Raw genomic sequence first — 9,627 nt, 5'->3', positions numbered from 1 at the left:
CTATCCCTCAGCTTTTCAGCTCAAGACAACTGCTCTACCGCTTGAGCCACAGCGCCAGTTCCAGTTTTCTAGTGGTTTATTGGAGATAAGAGTCTCAGGGACTTTACTGTCCGGGCTGGCTTTGAATCATGATCCTCAGATCTCAGCCTCCTGAGTAGCTAGGATTACTGGAGTGAGCCACTGGCACCCGGCCCCTTTTTACTTTTCTTAATGCTTTTCTCCCCTAGATAACTTTGCTCATGGAACCACTGTTAGGAAAGCCTTGGCTCAGGATATGGAATGGCAAGAACAATTCCTCCTTCCAAGAAAGTGAGATTACTTATCTGGTCCGTTGGTGCAAAATAGGAAAACCTCCAAAAGAAGGTGTCTGTGAACTGGCTACTTTTCAGATAAAGCCTGGGGGCACAGCTCTGAGGGCTGATGCATTTAGAAGGACAATTAATACTCATGTCAACCTACGCTGTGCTAAACTAATGGGTGTTTTCTACACTGAATATGGAACACTCTACAGAGTTCATGTTCTTTGGTGGAATGAGAACGTGGATAGTCGTGCTGTGGGGGGGACACCAGTTTCATGAGGACCCCCGAGTAGTGGCTACTACTCAGGAAAGCATCAACTACCTGGAGACTCAGCAGAATATGCTTCTGATACATCATTTATCATTGAAAGAATTTTCTATTAAAATACCAAGCATTGCGTTCACCTGGCATTAAGGTGTGTCTGCAAATGGTCCTTAAACTCTCCCAAGAGGATTATTCTTCCTATGATACAAAGGAGGTAGTAAGTTAAGTCACTGGGTCCCTTGCATTTTCTAAAGCAATTACTGATTACTTTTAAAATCACCAATCACCTCAGGAATCAGCTGTGTTCATTTCCCCGAGTATGTATTATCCTAGAAATGCTTGTTACTTTAAGATCTTGATAAGGGCTGGGAAGGTGGCTCAGTGGTAGAGCGCTTGCCTTGCATGCATGGGGCCCTGGTTTCGATTTCTCAGCACCACATAAGCAGAAGAAAAAAAAAGATGGAAGTGGCACTGTGGCTCAAGTGGTAGAGCGCTAGCCTTGAGCTGAATAGCTGAGGGACAGCACCCAGGCCCAGAGTGCAGGCCCCACGACCAGATCAAAAAAAAAAGAAAAAAAGAAGAAGATTTTGATAATTCATTTATTTCAGTGTATCTCTTCAGTAATAGTCTATATTTTGACAATCCCTTAAGTCATTTTTCTATATTCCAATAGTGATTTTTTTTTGGGGGGGGGGTCTGGTCGTGGGGCCTGAACTCTGGGCCTGGGTGCTGTCCCTCAGCTCTTCAGCTCAAGGCTAGCATTCTACCACTTGAGTCACAGCACCACTTCTGGCTTTTTTTTTCTTTCTGCTTTTGTGGTGCTGAGGAATTGAACCCAGGGCCCATGCATGCAAGGCAAGCGCTCTACCACTAAGCCACCTTCCCAGCCTCCAATAGTGATTTTTTACATTCTTTTGCCTGGCAATATTTTAAAATTGTTTACACACAATAGCTTTCACTAACTTTATTTTTCTGAGATTTAAAAATATTATGTACTCAGTACAGCTTACTGTGTCATATCAAATGCAATCCATAAAAGTGTTGGACCAAGTATATCTCTTTACTTTGGAAAAAGTGTACTCATGTGTCATCTGTATTCATTATGGTTTTCACTTTAATGATTACATCAGGCTACTTGGATCTTATGTAATTAGATCACTGCATTAAAAATCTAGAGACTTGAAAAAAAATAATAAAATACATAGCAGGTGGAGGGTTTAAAGGAGGTTGTTTAAAAAGCCAGGAGCCAACCATGAACATAGGTGAGATTCTTATCTTCAAATAATCACCAAAATGCTAGAAGTGGAGCTGTGGCTTAAGTAGTAGAGCACTAGACTTGAGGGGGAAAAAACTAAGGAGTTCAAGCCCCTGAGTTCAAGCTCCAGGTCTGGCCAAAAAAAAAAGGAAAAAAAGGGAAAGTATAGGTAAGTGCTGGAGAATAATTGGGTTGATTTCCAGTATAGCAAAAAGTAACAAACCACCAAATCAGAAGGTAGTTGGAGGCTAATGGACAAGGCTACAGGATAATGCTAGGTATGGAAGACCTGGGATCTTAGGTTATTTTCCTAACAACAAGGGGAAAATGTTTAATACCACCTCCACGTCCTCCTCATCCTTCTCCTTCCCCTCCTCCCCCTCCTCCTCCTCTTCCCCCCTCTCTTCTTCACCTTTCTTTCCCCTCCACCTCCACATCCTCTTCACCTTTCTCCCTCCTCCTCTCTCTCCTCTCTCTCTTCCCTTTTGAAACAGTGTTTCAATATTCATTCCAGGTTGGCCTTGAACTTGTGATCTTCCTGTTTTACATTTCAAGTAGTGGGATTATAGGCAAGGGACACTATGCCCAGCTCAAGCTCAAGGGTTTTTATTGTTGTTGTTGGGGTGGGGGGCAGAGAAAGGAGATTTATTTCATGACAGCCACAATAATACAGCATTTAGTATATCTTCAGCCATCTTCCCAGTCAAGGTTGTAAACAGTCTTGTGATCACACACACACACACACACACACACACACACACACACACATTTAAAGAATTTTTTTAAATGTAATCCTTGTGTGAAAATGAATTAGAGCAGGACAGAGATTAAAGTAATAACCTGTTTGAGGCTGTTATTATAACAATACAGCTGGGAAGTTACTGTGACTATAAATAGTACAGTCATCAGAACTGGAAAATGAATTTAAGAGGTAAGTCAGGAAGGTTTTTACTGGAGGAGGGAAAAAATGGAGGGAGAGGAAAGAAGGAGGGATAGAAAGAGAAGCGATAGTGAAGAGAAGCTGTATGGCTTTGGGAAAGTGGGTAGATGGCAATGCGGTTCACTTTTATCTAAGCATTGAGGATGCAAGCAGCTTTAGGAAGGGTCTGTTGATCTTAGGAGAGGGCTGGTGCTCTACTACAAAGAGAATATGTTTGGGGCTGGGAAGGTGGCTCAGTGGTAGAGCACTTGCCTTGCATGCATGAGGCCCTGGGTTCGATGCCTCAGTACCACATAAGCAAAAAAGAAAAAAGCTGGAAGTAGCACTGTGGCTCAAGTGGTAGAGCACTAGCCTTGAGCTGAAGAGCTGAGGGACAGTGCCCAGGCCCAGCATTCAGGCCCCACAACTGGACCCAAAAAACAAATAAACAAAAAAACCAAAAAACAAAGAGAATACATTCTAATGAACTAGGGAGTAGAGTATTGAGAAGATACTAGGGTATGGGACACATTGGAATGTGAAGGAGTGAGTGGTTAAGAGATCATCTCTACTGTAATCCTTGCTACTCAAGAGAGTGAGATCTAAGGATCCTGGCAGGAAGGGCCAAGAGATTCTTATCTCTAACTACCAGACAACTCAGAAGTGGTGCTATGGTTCAAGTGGTAGATTGCTCACGTTGACCTGAAGAGCTCAGGAATAGCAACTAGGCCTAGAGTTCAAGCCCCATGACCAACCCCCCCCCCAAAAAAAAACCCCATCTCTATTATAAATTGGGAAATAAAAAAATTAGAATAGGTAGTCCTCTAAGTCCTTTCTCCCCTCCCCCCCTTTTTTCTTTCCTTCTTTCTTTCTTCTCCCCCCCCCCTTTTTTTTTTTTGCCAGTCCTGGGGCTTGAACTCAGGGTCTTGTATGTCCCTGATACTGCTCAAGGCTATCACTCTACCACTTGAGCCACAGATCTGCTTCTAGCCTTTTGGTAGCTAATGGAAGGTGAGTCTCATGGGCTTTCCTACCCAGGCTGGCTTTGAACTACAATCCTCATAGCTCAATCTCCTAAATAGCTAGGATTAGGCATGAGCTGGCTTATTTTTCTTTCTTTCTTTCTTTCTTTTTTTTTTTTGGTTGGTTGTGGGGCTTGAACTCTGGGCCTGAGCACTGTCGCTGTGCTCTTCAGCTCAAGGTGAGTGCTCTACCGCTTTAGCCACAGCACCACTTCTGGTTTTCTAGTGGTTTATTGGAGATAAGAGTCTCAGGGAGGGCTGGGAAGGTGGCTCAGTGGTAGAGTGCTTGCTTTGCATGTCTGAGGTCCTGGGTTCAATTCCTCAGCACCACATAAGCAGAAAAAAAAAGCCGGAAGTGGCGCTGTGGCTCAAGTGGTAGAGTGCTAGCCTTGAGCTGAAGAGCTGAGGGACAATACCCAGCTCAGAGTTCAGACCCCATAACTGGACCAAAAAAAAAGAGTCTCAGGGACTTTCCTGCTCCACTGGCTTTGAACCACGATCCTCAGATCTCAGCCTCCTGAGTAGCTAGGATTGCAGGCGTCAGTCACTGGCACCCAGCTTTATTTTTCTTTCTTTTAAAACATAAGCCACATGTAAAACTAAGGGAGTAGTTTATACAAGAATGCCTAAATGTGCATTTAATTTGAGTAGGCTACAGTGATGCTGGTGGGTTAACTGCAAAACCTGGGCTACATGCTGTGGCCAAATATCCTGATGGGTTATAAAGAGAGTGAGTGTTCTCCTACAAAGAAACTAAATTCTAATGGGCTAGATCTGGGAAGATTGAGAAGGTATTAGGGTAGGAGACACATTGGATATGTGAAGGGATGATTTAAGAGAGAGAGAGATCATCTCTTATAAATCAGGAAATAAAAAATAAAATAGATATAGGTGCAGATAGTTTCAGTTAACTAAAAGTCTTGTTACTTGTATCTTTCTCTAAAGTTAGGAAGCAAGGAATTCCATTGCAAGTGGTGGGGAATGGGTTGAAGAAACTTGAAGGGTTGAGGAATACCATAGGATGGACGATAGTACTGAAATTCCCTATAAGGTGACACAGGAGGTTGATATTTTAGTTGAACTGGTGTTATCTTTTTTTTTTTTGTCGGTCATGCGGCCTGAACTCCGGGCCTGGGCGCAGTCCCTCAGCTCTTCAGCTCAAGGCTAGCACCTTACCACTTGAGCCACAGCACCACTACCAGCTTTCCTGCTAATATGGTGCTGAGGAATCAAACCCAGGGCCTCATACATGCAAGGCAAGCACTCTACCACTGAGCCACCTTCTCAGCCCCTGGTCTCAATGGAAGGAATTTTCTTCTGCCATACTCTCTATGTCCCAACTAGGAAAGTGGGTAATGAGATTTATTCAGATTAAGGGCTTTGGGAGAGAGAAGTAGGAAAGGATAGAGATAATCAAGAAAAAGTAGCTAGGTGTGGTGGTCTATTTTTATAATCCTAGCTACCTGAAGGGCTGAGATTGAGACAAAGTGTTCAGCAAGTGGGGCACCATGGCTCACACCTATAATCCTAGCTACTCAGGAGGCTGAGATCTGAGGGTCACAGTCAAAGCCAGTCCAGGCAGGAAAGTTTGCAAGATTCTTTTTCTTTTCTTTTCTTTTTGTCGGTTGTGGGGCCTGAACTCTGGTTCTGGGCTCTGTCCCTGAGCCCTTCAGCTCAAGGCTAGCACTTTACTACTTGAACCACAGTGCCACTTTCAGCTTTTTGTGCTTATGAAGAATCGAACCCAGGGTCTCATGCATGCAAGGCAAGCACTCTACCACTAAGCCACATTCCCAGTCCTTGTCTTTTAATTCTTGTACAAGATTGGACCTTATTGAAATTTTAGTCCACTAATCTTTCCATAACCCACCAAACCATAATATCCTTAGATAGAAGAAGGTGACGGCAAAGGTAACAGTGAAGGCAAAGGAGAAGGAGAAGGAGAAAGAGAAGGAGGAGAAGAAGGAGAAAGAGAAAAAGAAGAGGAGAGCCAGGTGCTGGTGGCTCACGCTTATAATCCTACCTACTTAGGAGGCTGAGATCTGAGGAGAGTGGTTCAAAGCCAGCATGGGCAGAAAAGTCCGTGAGACTCTTACCTCCAATAAACCACTCAGAAAACCAGAAGTGGCACGGTGGCTCAAGTGGTAGAGTGCTAGCCTTGAGCTGAAGAGCTGAGGGACAGCACCCAGGCCCAGAGTTCAAGCCATACAGCCAACAAAAGAAGAAGGAGAAGAAGATGAGGAGGAGAAGGGGGGGGGAGGAAGAGGAAGAGTAGGAAGAGGAGAAGGAGTTATAAAGTAGGTTAGTAAGTAACTACCTGTTTATCACCATGTCAGATACTGGAAAAGCACCAGTTTTATTTCTCGTGTTTAATTTTGCATTTGTTTGATTTCCCATTGTGAGAGGAGTAGAGATTCCTATGATTCGTAAGTGGGCCCCAGAAGAGCAGAAGAGCCTAGCCAGGCAATCAGGACAAAGGCCTCCTCCCCTAGAGGTTCTGCATCCCTCACCCTGGCCTCGAGCAGTCCCAGATGCAGCTTCAGACCCCTCATTGCCATGGCCTCAAGCAGTCACGAACCCTGGGGCCATAGACATTGCCTCTGGAAGACTTGTGGGCACTGATTGGTTCCCAAAGGTGGATGCCAGAATAGTTAGCTAGTAGGAGGTGCTAAAGGATACACGGAGAGCTGGTGCAGGCTGTGAGGGACTTCTGATTGGCACTGAGATGACTTGGAGACTGCCAGTGATCTTTAGAGTTAGGTAGGCCTCTCTCTCTCTCTCTCTGTCTCTGTCTCTGTCTCTGTCTCTGTCTCTGTCTGTCTCTGTGTCTGTCTCTCTGTGTCTGTCTCTCTCTCTCTGTCTCTTTCTCTGTCTGTCTCTCTCTATCTCTCTGGCTCTCTGTCTTTCTGTCTGTCTGTCTGTCTCTCTCTATCTCTTTTTGTCGGTTGTGGGGCCTAAACTCTGGGCCTGGGCGCTGTCCCTCAGCTCTTCAGCTCAAGGCTAGCGCTCTACCACTTGAGCCGCAGCGCCACTTCCAGCTTTTTCTGCTTATGAAGAATCGAACCCAGGGTTTCATGCATGCAAGGCAAGCACTCTACCACTGAGCACCTTCCCAGCCCATCTTCTCATTCCCTTGCTCTTCCATGGACTTCCCTTCTAGTCTAATCTCTTGTGCACAGTGGGTATGCCTGGCTAGCAAGAAAAGGTTAATGACTCCAGGATCTTAGTTTGTGCTAATACTGGTGATTCTTATCTCCAGTTAATCACAGAAAAAAAGCTGGAAGTGACACTTGCTTTGAGCAAAAAGGAGTTCAGGGACAGTGCATAGGCCCAGAGTTCAAGCCCCAGAACAGCTCCCCAGCCACCCCGCCTCCAAAAAAAGTGCACAGCAAGCAAATTCAATAAGACTTTGACCTTTTTTCCACAGAAGGGAAGCAGGACTCTATGGAGAGAGCATCTGTGACACCAAGACAACAGAAAGCTTAAAAGTAGGTGGATTGTGCTGGGTACTAGTAGCTGCCTAGCTACATGGGAGGCTGAGATCTGAGGATCCAGGTTCAAAGCTTGCCAGGGCAGGAAAGTCTGGTGAGACTCTTATCTCCAAAAGCCAGAAGTGGAGCTGTGACTCAAGTGGTATAGCACTAGCCTTGAGTACAAAAGCTCAGGGACAGCATCCAGGCCCTGAGTTCAGGTGTGTGTGTGTGTGTGTGTGTACCTGTGTAAGTGTTACACACACACACACACACACACACACACACACACACAGAGTACATGATTGCACGTTACGGGTCAGCTGTACAGGATTGCACCAGCCTAGCAAAAGACTGAGGTGGGAGAGAGAAAAAAATAAATGAGCTGGTAAGATAAAGCATACCTATATTCCTATTTGTGAGGTGGAGATAAGTACAATTCTGGTCCAAGGCCAGGCTTAGGTGGGGAGTAATCGCTTCTCAACAGAAAGAGATAGGCATGGTGGCACATCCCTGCATCTCAGCCACGCAGAAGTATAAATAGGAAGATCACAGTCTATGCTGGTCTGGGTAAAAAGTGAGACCCTACTAAAAAATGAGAGCAAATAAGGACTGGAGGTATGGTTTAAAGAGCAGAAGACCTGCCTACCAAACAGTAAGCCTCACCCCATCTCAAATCCCAGTACTGCAAATAAATAAATAAATAAATAAATTTAAAAAGGAAATGAAATAATGTGCCTTGGAGGCTGAACTAGGTAGGGAGAAAAGTAAATGTAAGTGAAGACACAGAAAAGTGAGAGCTGGGTGCCAGTGGCTCATACCTGTAATCTCAGGAGGCTGGGATCTAAGGATTACAGCTTGGGCAGGGAAATCCACAAGACTCTCAATCATTTTCCATGAACCCACAAAAGGCCAGAGGTGGAGGTGTGGCACAAGTGGTAGAGTGCCAGTCTTGAGCAAAAAAGATAAGGGTCCAAGACCTAGGTCCTGAGTTCAAGTCCTAGTACCAGGACAAAAAGAAAGCAAGAAGGAAGGAAGAAAGAAAGGAAAAAAGAAGTAGGAGTCAATGGGTCTAGAGATTGCATCAGGATTAAGGATGGTCATAGTAGTTGTGGAATGTTTGAATGTAGAAGAGAAGCAGATCCAAGATGAAATGTTGGACATGGATAATCAGAGTATGTTTATCAGAAAGGCTGGTTATGATGGTGTATGCTTGTAATCTCAGCACTTGGGAGGCATAAAATTCAAGACCAGTCTGGGCTACACAGGAAGACCTTGAATCAGAAAACAGTCTCTGGCCCCTCCTTCCAAAAAACAAGAACAACAGAAAATGTTAGGTTTGTATTTTTGTAAATTACTAAATACACAATATTTCAAGGACATATTCTAATTTTGAAACTTTTTTGGTTAAAAACTATATAAATAGATACACAATTCTATCAATTCTTAATCATACTCCTTTGGAATAACAGTAAAGAAAATGTATTTAACATATACTTGAAAACGGACACTGATCATTGCACTTGCAATTGCAGACTCAGAATAATTAAACTGGAAAGGAATTTAGAGATGCTTGAATGTAATGATTTCAAAATATGGTCATGCGCTTAGTTGTATGTACATTACTTGTGCACTTTCAGAAATGGTTTCTTTGGTCTCCCTCTGTTCTCACTGAATCAGACTCTGAAGGTGGGACAAAGTAACCTGTTTTAACAAGTCTTTTAGGTGATTGTTTTAATTTATACCTCTGCTTTGCAGTTACCAAATTCCCACAGACCTTAGCTGAACTTAGTAAAAGCTTAAAAAAGGATCCAGGCATGGGCTGGGAAGGTGGCTCAGTGGTAGAGCACTTGCCTTGCATGCCTGAGGCCCTGGGTTCTATTCCTCAGCACCACATAAGCAAAAAAAAAAAAAAAAAAGAAAAAAGAAAAGAAAGAAAAAAAAGCTGAAAGTGGTGCTGTGGCTCAAGTGGTAGAGCGCTAGCCTTGAGCTGAGGAGCTGAGGGACAGTGCCCAGGCCCAGAGTTCAGGCCCCACGACTGGACCCTCCTCCCCCCTCCCCCCCAAAAAAGGACCCAGGCACTGGTGACTTATGCCTGTAACCCTAGCTACTAAGGAGACTGAGATCTGAGTATCACAATTTGAACCCAGCTTAGACAAATCTGAGAGACACCCCCACTTATCAACAATGAACCAGCAAAAAGCCAGAAGTGGAAGTGTTGCTCAAGTGGTAGAGTGCCGGCCTTGCTTTAAGAAAAAAGAAAAAAAAAAAAAAGCTAAGGGATTGTACCTAGACCCAGAGTTTAAATTCCCAGTATCAGCACTAACAAAATAATGGAAACTCCTGAGCTTTGACAGATTGTTTGTTTCAGAAGATACACTTGTTTTTAATTCCCTG

The sequence above is a fragment of the Dipodomys merriami genome, unplaced genomic scaffold (genome assembly GCF_024711535.1).
Source record: "Dipodomys merriami isolate MVZ:Mamm:240054 unplaced genomic scaffold, mDipMer1.0.p SCAF_8, whole genome shotgun sequence".
Classification (NCBI taxonomy): domain Eukaryota; kingdom Metazoa; phylum Chordata; class Mammalia; order Rodentia; family Heteromyidae; genus Dipodomys; species Dipodomys merriami.
This window is presented reverse-complemented; position numbering follows the sequence as displayed.